This window comes from Aegilops tauschii, chromosome 1 (assembly GCF_002575655.3).
Source record: "Aegilops tauschii subsp. strangulata cultivar AL8/78 chromosome 1, Aet v6.0, whole genome shotgun sequence".
NCBI lineage: Eukaryota > Viridiplantae > Streptophyta > Magnoliopsida > Poales > Poaceae > Aegilops > Aegilops tauschii.
The window spans coordinates 82,207,298-82,217,308 of record NC_053035.3 but is presented as its reverse complement, the minus strand read 5'-3'; the positions used below and the strand labels follow the sequence as shown (position 1 = coordinate 82,217,308).

At 45.4% G+C, this 10,011-nt stretch overlaps 1 long non-coding RNA gene across 3 annotated transcripts; it reads right to left on the bottom strand.

Annotated features, from left to right (window-relative positions):
* Positions 1-1,511: 1,511 nt before the first annotated feature.
* On the bottom strand, positions 1,512-6,677 carry LOC109742671 (uncharacterized). 3 transcript variants are annotated; one of them, XR_012202950.1, is made up of 3 exons: positions 5,297-6,638; positions 4,968-5,109; positions 1,512-2,714 (listed from the first exon to the last, which is right to left on the bottom strand). It is a non-coding gene; the product is annotated as an uncharacterized lncRNA (long non-coding RNA). The 3 variants fall into 3 exon arrangements; XR_002227910.4 differs by lacking the exon at positions 1,512-2,714 and having other exon boundaries at positions 2,856-5,109; positions 5,297-5,419; positions 5,609-6,600; XR_005768232.3 differs by lacking the exon at positions 1,512-2,714 and having other exon boundaries at positions 2,856-5,109; positions 5,297-6,677.
* Between the last annotated feature and the right edge of the window lie 3,334 nt (positions 6,678-10,011).

Here is a 10,011-nt window from a genome sequence, read left to right as displayed (position 1 = left end):
TCACGTGTCTTTGGAGGCCACGCATGCATGTGGCATGGCTGAGGGTCGTGTGCCCAGTCGTTGCTCGCCGTGTATCGTCTATATCCAAGTCGGCTGAAGTACGCTCGCCCGCATCGGAGATTTGTGTACGCGTATAGCTTCTGTCCATCCAGAGATCCGCGTACTTGTACGCGAAGGAAATCAACGCGGGAGCTACTCCATGCGCGTGTCCTTCGCTGCTCCTCGCCGCTCGGGTGGGTCCATGGGTAGACGACGCTGCAGGCGCGTGGCTATGGAGCGGGAGAGGCGCCGGAGTTGCTGATGAGTCGCCCAGCCACCCGTTACATCGTCATTCGGCTAGTGTGCTCCGGCAAAACTTGTGTCGATGCAGATATGGGGTTTGCTGGTGGATCCGATCTTGAAGCCCGCCACATGCAGCAGTGCCCAACCATCTCTCCTCTATTAGCAAAACAGCAGCCAGACAAATTTGCATCGTCGCCGGTGGCCTAGCTCCTGGCGCTGCTGCCAGATCATGGTGGAGGGAGGAGAAGAGGCTGATGCTCCGGATCGGGGATGGGAGGAGCCGGGAGGTGGCGCGCTGGCCTCGTCGTATTGGTCGGGTGCGGCGACGGCCGTCAATTCTCTTGGGCGAAAAACGGGTCGGGGCGTGGGGCGTCAGGGCTCGGTGCTGCTTAACCACGTTGTGTGGCTTAGAGTCCTGCTCGGATTGGTTTGGTGGACACGTGGGCCAGGCAGGGAGCGAGGGATGACGGCCTAATGTAAATTTAGTACCACCTCGAATATGTTTTAAATTCAAACTGAAAGCGTAAAATCACGGAAGAAGCGTATTGTGACGGTGAACCCGACAAAGTCAATCCGTGCTTTATTATTATTATTATTATTATATATATATATATATATATAAAATATAAAATTAGGGAGAGACTAGCTGATTTCCCGTGCGTTCCACGGGACACCATACCCTACCGACAAGACAAACGTTACTCCTCCTTCTTCCTTTTCTCTGGCTTCAGTGTCGTCATCTACTTCCTTCCATAAAGCTCCAATATGACATGGTATGTTAGTGTTTACGATGCATGTCATTTGCTTTTTGTACGGATTGGCAATGCTCATATTTAGGTATGCGTTTCTCTGAAAATTCAAATTTTTGATTAATCAGATCATTCAAACTAATGCTTCATGTAATTTCCAAAACTAAATTCATTGTGATAACTCGTCAAAGGGAGTGAAGCAAAAGAATACCGAGTTGGGAAGATGGAAAAACAGGATAAAGTCGTACTAAAATCTGATAATGATATATAAAAAGTGAACATAATTCGGTTGATATATGCTTGCCCAGTAAACATAATTTGAACCACAAAGAGGCATGTAAAAAATAATCTTAGTGCATATGGGTTACTGATTTTTTATATCCAACCTAGAGTGAAGTTTTATGACCATGTATTGAACCGAAAGGTCTTTCCCTTCAAAATTTAAATTTGTTCACAAAGTCCTATATCTTACTCCCACTTAACTCCCTTCCTAGCAATCTCCATGTACATTTCTTCACACCTAAGTGCCATCAGAAATACAAGAAGATAAAGTATGTTGATGATGTTTCTCATGCTTGGCTACTTCTCTATCCGCTCCTTATCTGTGCGCTCACACTGGCTTCTTTGCTGTGTGTGTATTTCTTCCAAGTTCATAGAATAGTTGCCGAGATCTCGTCATTTCCTACAAGAAATGCTTACATGTGAAGGGCACACGTTAAATCAAGGAGGACATGTGACGCACGCAATCGAATTTGTTTCGGGCTTCTCATCAACCGGTGCCTCGGCTGGGGTGAAGGGACTGGGAATTGTTTAATGTAAACTAGGTAATTGCCCGTGCGTTGCTACAGGAGCAACAATTTCATCACAACAAGAGTATTATGAAATGGTGTTATGAGGTCACCAGAACATATACCCAATCTTACAAACATGATATTTTGAGCAACATTAATAAGATGCATAAGCATTGATTTAACACACAAGTGTCAAAGCAAGCATGAATAATGGATTGTAAACACCATGATAGCCAAGTTCAAACTAAAGGAAGCAAGTTCACGTCATGATAGTCAAGTTCACCGAAACTCTATTTCAGATTATTTTTCCTATGATGGAGCTGAAATATTCCTATATACTTGTAGGAATCATAAATCACCAGGAAGCACCGTCATAAATCACTATAGTCAATAGTTCCTTTGCAACAAACTGGAGCTAGTAAGATGAAGAAAACGGTACCTAATTGCTAAACCGAAGTGTGGATAGATACTTATATTTAGTATTTAGACACTTGTATGCTAAACCAAACGGTACCTGATTGTCATAAATCACTATAATCATTATTTAGTATTTAGACACTTATATTTTAAAAGGTGGATAGATACTTCAAACCTTACATATGCTAGCAACCAAGATTGCTATTTAAAATTAAAACCTCCCTATGGTCCAGCTCCTCTGTAGTATTGGCTCGCCTCGTCGTTCTTGTTCTGCACAGGTTTTGTTTGCCGAGGTGGCATCAGCTCCATGGTGGCCTCCTCCGAGCTCCTGAGCTCATCGACGCCAAGAAAAAACTGAAAAAGAATCTTGCTATTTATACATGACGACTACAACAACAATAATTATGAGGGTATACAAGACCACCATTGAAAGACTTTGTAACACTTGTTTTATGGGGGTATAAGCTCTCACATTCTGCATTGCAAGTCAGAAAGCAAAAAATGATAATTAGTTTCCATTTCCAGTATGCAAGACAGAAGTTTATACATAACTGCTTATTGTCGCAAATGTGTTTTTCGCTCCCAGCAAGAATAAACAAATGGGAAGAAATATATCTACTTACTACAACTACTTTTCTTTTCTGTCTCAGCAAGAATATGCATAAATGTGAAGAGAATATAGCTTACAGGAATATGTGCGATCATTGTTCATATACATACCGAGAAATAACGAATACCACCTATAAATTGTTCCGTACAACAATTCTGCAGTGCAAGATAATCGAAGAGGATAAACAATTGTGACTTTTTTTTGACAGAACCTCGTCAGAGGGCCAGGAGCTCTGGCATTTCATTATAGAAGAAGAGAATTGATCCAGTTTATAAGGGAAACCGGATCGAAAACCTCACAAAGTGGCCGGTTTATAAGGAAAACCGAGCTGAAAAACCGCACAAGCAAGGAAGCCTTGTCGACCACACGACACAAGGCCACAATCGCAACAAACACACACCCCCAGCTCCGGAGCCGCCGCTCCGACATCCCCCGCCCGCTCACGAGCCATAGCGCCGCACGGTTCGAGGGCCCTGTAGCCCTTGCTACACGAGACGACCGACCGCAGACCACGAACGCTGTGCCAAACATCCGGAGCCGCCGCCCCGACTTCCTGCCAGACCAACCCCTCGGGCCGCGTCCAACCAGGCTGACGACCTCGCTACCCTTGTAGAACCAAGTCGCCGCCCAAGCCATGCAGAGCCACGAACCTACCCCATAGAACCGCCGTTGCATCGCCATCCGAGGCCGCCGCCTCGGCGTACTTCCACCGTCCGGAGCCGCCGCCCCGGCTTCCACCGCCCAGTCCACGACCCAAAACCTGCACAATTGTCATGAACCCACCACCCCACAAAGGTCAAGGATTCCAAAGCGGTGCCTTCAAGAAGGTAACAGCATAAATGTCGCCACCGCCCGCTCCGATAGAGCTTGGGTTTTCACCCAGAATCACATAACAATTGTGAGAATAAATGGATGTATCTCCACGATGAGGTCTTCAAGAAGGTACGTGACGCTCAAGAACGCCGCCATCATCGGCACCGACCGGAGAAGGTGCAAGACTTTCGCCCGGAGAACAACAATTGTGCAAGGAGCGTTGCAGCCAACCACCAGACCCACCTGCATGATGCAACAGAGCACCACGCCGTGCCATCACGCCTCCGGCCTCCGGTCACAGCCACAACTACCTCAAGCCCAGCCCTCTGCTACAGAACAAGCAGAAGATGAGCACACCAGTACAGGGACGGAGACCAATCTCCACAGCCACCGTAGCATAAACACCATCGCGGCACCGGCGTGCCGCCGTCCAAAAACTGCAGCTTTCCGCTGCCACCGCAGCTCCCCCAGCCGAGGGAGGGGACTCCAGCACTCAGCACGCCCAGCAGCCGCTGCAAGCCGCAGCGCCGGCACAGCAGCACGCCAGAGTGCCACCACCGGCAGATCCGGACGTCGGTCGTCAGATCCGCGGCGATAGCACCGCCCCGAACACCCTCAGTAGAGAGTCGGAAGGAGCAGCGCCGCCACCTTGCCCGGGGCCGCCGCCCCGGCTTACCTGCGCCGGCGAGAGGACCCGCCACCGTCCAGCCGCAATCAGGAGTGGAGCTCCGTCCAGGGCCGAAGCCGCACGCCACACGACGAGGAGGCCCCGCCGCCGCCGTCCGCCGAGCGAGATTTGCCCGTCGGCATCCCCCGGCGGCGGCAGGGGAGCGAGGAAGGAGCGGGGAGTGGGGGCGGCGGCGGCTAGGTTATCGCCCGTGCCGCCCCCCTGGGAGCGACGCGTGCGAGGAAGGAGCAGTATTCAGCTTGTTCTTCAGTTTGGCTTTTTGAAATTTAAACAATTGTGACTTGATTGCATGAGATACTATTCTCATGATAGATATATACTGACCATATCACATAGATGTGGCTACATGTATGCATGCTAGCAATGGCCAGCCACATCCAAAGAATAATAACACGTACGATTCCAAATAAAATTCAGTCAGGCACATTTGGTTCAATGTATTTTTTAGTCACCTTATGTTTTTCTTATGTTCAGGTGTGTCAGGTCATTCTTCCAGAATTGATCTTAAATATCATGCTTGAACTTATTTTTGATGAAATATCAACACTATGCCTGAATGCAATATAGCAAGACCAACTCGCCCTACTGAATGTAGATGGGTACCATTAATTGCGGACCTTTGCTGAACAATTCAGGTAAGTTTAGAGGGGCCACATCTACCCGTTTAACATTTCTTTTACATTCTCCAAGGCTCCGATATCTGAGTGCGATAACACATGACACAAGGTTTGTCTCAAACTCATTCATTGTGACCAGGTCCTGAAAAAGAAAATAACTTATATCAGTTTAATTTTCGCACTTCAAGAACCAGACTGTCATTATCCAAGATACCAAGAAAAAATTGCATATCTCATTTACAGAACATAAATGATGGGAAGAATGATGTATGGTGTAATCCTATGCTAGATAGATTCACTGACGAACAAATAAGAAATCAAAAACTCACTGCGGTTCTCCTGGTTCAGCAGCCGCGCCTTGTTAGACTCATGTTTCGGCAACCACACCTTTTAGATTTGGGAGCCAATTCGCGGATGAAGATGGCAACAGAGCATGTTCTCCATGCACCATCCTAAAGAAATAACACCAAATATGATCATTAGGGAACAAATTAAATATTTGGTTGCTTTATTTGACGTTTAAGAATGAAATTTTCAGATGTAGCTGCACCTGTAACCATCTACGTACCTTGTAACACAGCAATCGACTTGATTAGAGAAGAGGAAAAAACTCAAGCAATTATCCTGTACAGAAATATTACCTCATTGTATTTCCAATTCTTCCGTCCCTTTCACTCCATCAGGGATATGTTCAAAAACCAGCAAATCCTGATTGCATCACTTGTACAACACTAAGTAAGAAAGGAATGTTGATGTGGGACATGGAGTGCTACAGACAAACGCTGCCTCATCCCAGCACAGAAGGGCCGCGGGGCGAAGGTACAACACACATGTGGTGCCACGTTGGTGTAGCTCTTCATTGGACGCCACGGAGGAAAGGAGAAGACGGCCTTGTCCAGGCCACATCTTGGAGGCGGGGAGGCTGTACTGCGGGATCGCCGTGGTAGGCGGACTCGAAGACGACCGGCCGATGTTTTCTATCGCACACCCGCGAACCGTCTCACTGCCAGCAGTTTCGCCGACGCGGCCGCCAGATCTGGTAGAGAAGACAGGCTGGACCAACGTGGGGAGAGAGGAGGAGGTAGATGACCACGCCCCCATCAGATTGGTGCCCGACAGGCGACCCCTTCCATATCCCACGTTGCAAGGAGAGGGAACAAGGTCGATCCGATGCACGCCGGGTGGATGGGGAGCGGCGGCGGCTCCAAGAGAGAGAGGGGGTATGGGAGGTGTACTCTGATGGGGTGTGTAGCGGCGGCTGTGCTTGGGAGGGGAGGAGGCAGCGCCGAGCCTGTCAGGACGGAGTGGATCGGTGCTAGATGGGATTGCATCCCGACGTTTTCGGCAGGGACGATTGCGCGTGAAAAAAAAAAACTTAATCGACGATGGACGAAGGCGGACGAAACGAAGGGCGTATGAGGGAAAACGGAACCTTACGGTTCTTTTAGGTGGTAGAGAGTAGAGATAGAGATAAAACACAGCTTAGAAATAAAAAGCACAAATCACCCTATGAATCTGGCTTTGAATTTGCCTTATTAACACTATTACTTTGCCATTTCTCTTTATGGAGCTCAGAAAGTTATAAGACCAGGGATACTCCACTGTGTGGGAAGCTTATGAATTCATGATCACGTTATATTAGTGTTCCCTAAAAAGAATAAGGAATAAAGCAGTAAAAAGGGCTAAGCTTAGATTCATAGCTCCAGCTTTAGCCAGAAACATCTCAAGTATATGTATATACTGAAACTACATGACATCATATGTGGTACTATACAGAAAATTTAAGTCCTAATGACCTTTAGTCTCAAGTAGTATGAGCTAGCAACTCTGTCTTTCCCTCTCTCTAGTTCTAAATATGAACAATAGAGTAACAAAAGGCATGTGATTACTCAATCTCCTCATCTTTAAATAGTTCAGAATTCATCCAAATGATGTATTGTTATCCATTTGTGCTAGTTCCTCGGCTAGCTACAGAATGTACATTCTCCTCATGATCATCCCCTGTTACTCATTTTATTTCTTATGGTAAAGCACATATATAGAACATAGGGATGCCAGCATGCAACATAGTCATTGTTCTAATTTTTTGCATGCACAAAGACTGCAATAAACAAAACTAAGAATCAGTAGTTACTTTAGTATATATATACTTAACCGCGTGAATAGATCTGGCTATACTACAAGTCCTACTATGAGCAAGACGGATATATCTAGTGGAATTCACATGGATAACACAAAGTTTCTGGAGAGAAATACCTCTCTATAAAAACAAACAGAACAAACTGGATATATGCAGTTTTTGCATAACAAAACTGAATGACACTGAACTCTTAGATGCTAACACATTTATTTACAACGATACAGTTGGGGGCTCTCTCCCGGTTTTTTGTCCAGCGTGCGTTTCGTGCGTGTGCTGAGTTGATCCCTAGCAAGATCAGAGAGAGCGAAACAGAGAAAATACCAAGCCAACTCAATTAACATGGTTCTCTAACATTATAACTTTTTTAAGGTTGACCCCCTATATGAAATATGTTATACAGGATAGCAAGCTAGCATATATGAAATAACAATGGGAACATACAAAAATATTACTCAAGCTGACCAACAAAAAATAATTGAAACATGATATTTCAGTATCCATTCCATTCACTAACAATGGAAAACCTTTGACATTGAGACATTATGAAAATATCTTTATAGTCTTACGATTGTGTCGAACAAATATTTATACTTCCAAATTAAGAAAATTCTCCCTCCCTCCTTTCCTCCCTAAGAGACTTCTAAAATAAGACATTAGCTAGAGCCAAATCCAATGTCATCTGCTAGGACTCACACACATAACAATCGACTGCCAATCACAAACACAAGAACTAAGAATCAAGATGTGTACGCGAACTATCCCTGAATAGAGAGGTGTAAAAAGCAAAGCCAAGTTGGGTTCAGTTACTTGCATCCATGGACAACCTTTGACTTCTAGTTTTGCCACGGCTTCTTCACAAATGGAGGATCAACATGTTCAGAATTTATAGTTAACTGTAAGAAAGGCCTTGTTCACAACATAATTACTTTGACTCTCTCCACAAAAATCAATGTTTTGTCACTTGTCCACATGAATTCAGCTGCACAAATAAAGGCGGGAGTTAGGAGAAAATGTTATTTAGCCGAGCCAAAAAGTTATTTAGTGCCGAAGCGATATCATAGAGGTTTTTATCATAATTCCTATAAAATTCTGCTTGGAATTTGGACATATAGCAAAATTTGAAACTGAAGCAAAATTCGAAGTTTAATCTTGTAAGACATGTTCCAGACCGGATAATGTGGCATAAGAATATTAGGCTGTACCCAGCCTAGAGTGATGGGTCCCTTCTCTTCTACATAAGTGTACATATTGTATGTAAGCATCCAGCACTGCACAAATACAAAAAACATTACAACTGAAAATATGTGCAGATGGCAATGAATAGCCTACTTTGAACTTATTTTGCGTTCAAGTACAATGAATAGAGGCTAATTGGTTAAGACGACGCAAACTAAAAATGGGATTTTCTTCATTATGAGATGATCAAAATATAGGAGAAAAGAGAACGGCCGACTAAAGCTCATCGAATGGCAAATATGAATTGAACTCAACCTGAATATGATACTGTAGAAAATTTGTAACAGATTGCAGTTGATTTATGCAAATGTAAGTTCAGATATACAATTCAGTGAAGCTATAGTATAATGACTATTCAAAGCATCTTACAACATATGGAATTCCTGAAACTATTTATATTCCTGGTGTTCCTTCTGTACTACTGAAAAGCTTAGTTGTGTGCAAAAATAAATTGCATGCAGTAATCGACATGATTACTTATATCAGCAGAAAATAAGATTAAGAAGAGAAATTAGTAGACTTAGATGGATAACATACCTGGGCGGGAGACGAGGTCGACCACGCCATGGTGCAGGAAGAACGTGAAGCGGTTGGTCAGGTTGAACATCTCCGTGAGCTACCTCCAGCCTGGCGCCACTGCACGCCGGTACGCCGATGTATTGGACGTGATCCCATCTTCAGCGGCCCTTTACTCCTCCACCTACACTGTCACCATGTGCTTCTCCGCCGCGCCTGCTCCTCTACTGACATGTGCGGATGTGCCCCTCACCATTATCCAACTTCTATAGCAGCCTCCATCGCGATTCTCTACCTGGATCCAAAGAAGAGAACGATCGACCTCTTATTCGCGTGGGATGCCGCGACCAGTGCAGCGCCGGTCGAGACTGTGGGGCGGCAACATCGCAACGCGGAGGCTGCGGCGCGAGAAGAAGATGAGGAAAGCTGTCGTCAGCTAGGCATTGGTGGCGATAGCGAAGTGGCGGCATCGCTTGGAGGAGATGCAGGGGAAGCCATGGTTTGGAGGTGCCAGGGAGCAATGTCGCTGATTGCGCCAGGAGTGACTCTCCAAGAGGAGGCTGTGTTGGGGAGATCATGGGGAACGTCGGGAGGATCGTGGGAGGGGTGCGTGGGTGGGTACCTGGGTGGAACCAAAACAAAACTTAAGTGGGAGAGGGCATCGCTACGGGAAAAAAAATCAGAGGTCGGAAGGGATGTATCGATAGGGATAGTAGGAGGTCGAACCATCATGGCGTTCGATTCTCCTTTAATAATAGAGATTAGGAAAAGATATGCATGATACTAGTACTAGTTGAATGCCCTCGCGTTGCCACGAACACAAAATATTACTTGTATTTTAGACGTGCTTCTTATGGACTACGACCCAACACCGGAACAATGTTAAGATAATTCAACAGTGTATGTATATTATTGTTGTTCTTCTATGTGTGTCACCCGCCATTTAGTCCAAGAGAACATACTCTCTAACTGATTCAAATGGAAAAATAAAATCTATAATTAAATGGTATTTTCATTTCACAATGCATGCATACACCAGCTCAAATCATGGTGTGTTACCTCCTGCCACACACTAACACACATCTTCATCTCGTCTTCATACCTCTTACCTCCATCCATCACTCGACCCATCTCCACTCCAAATCTCCACCA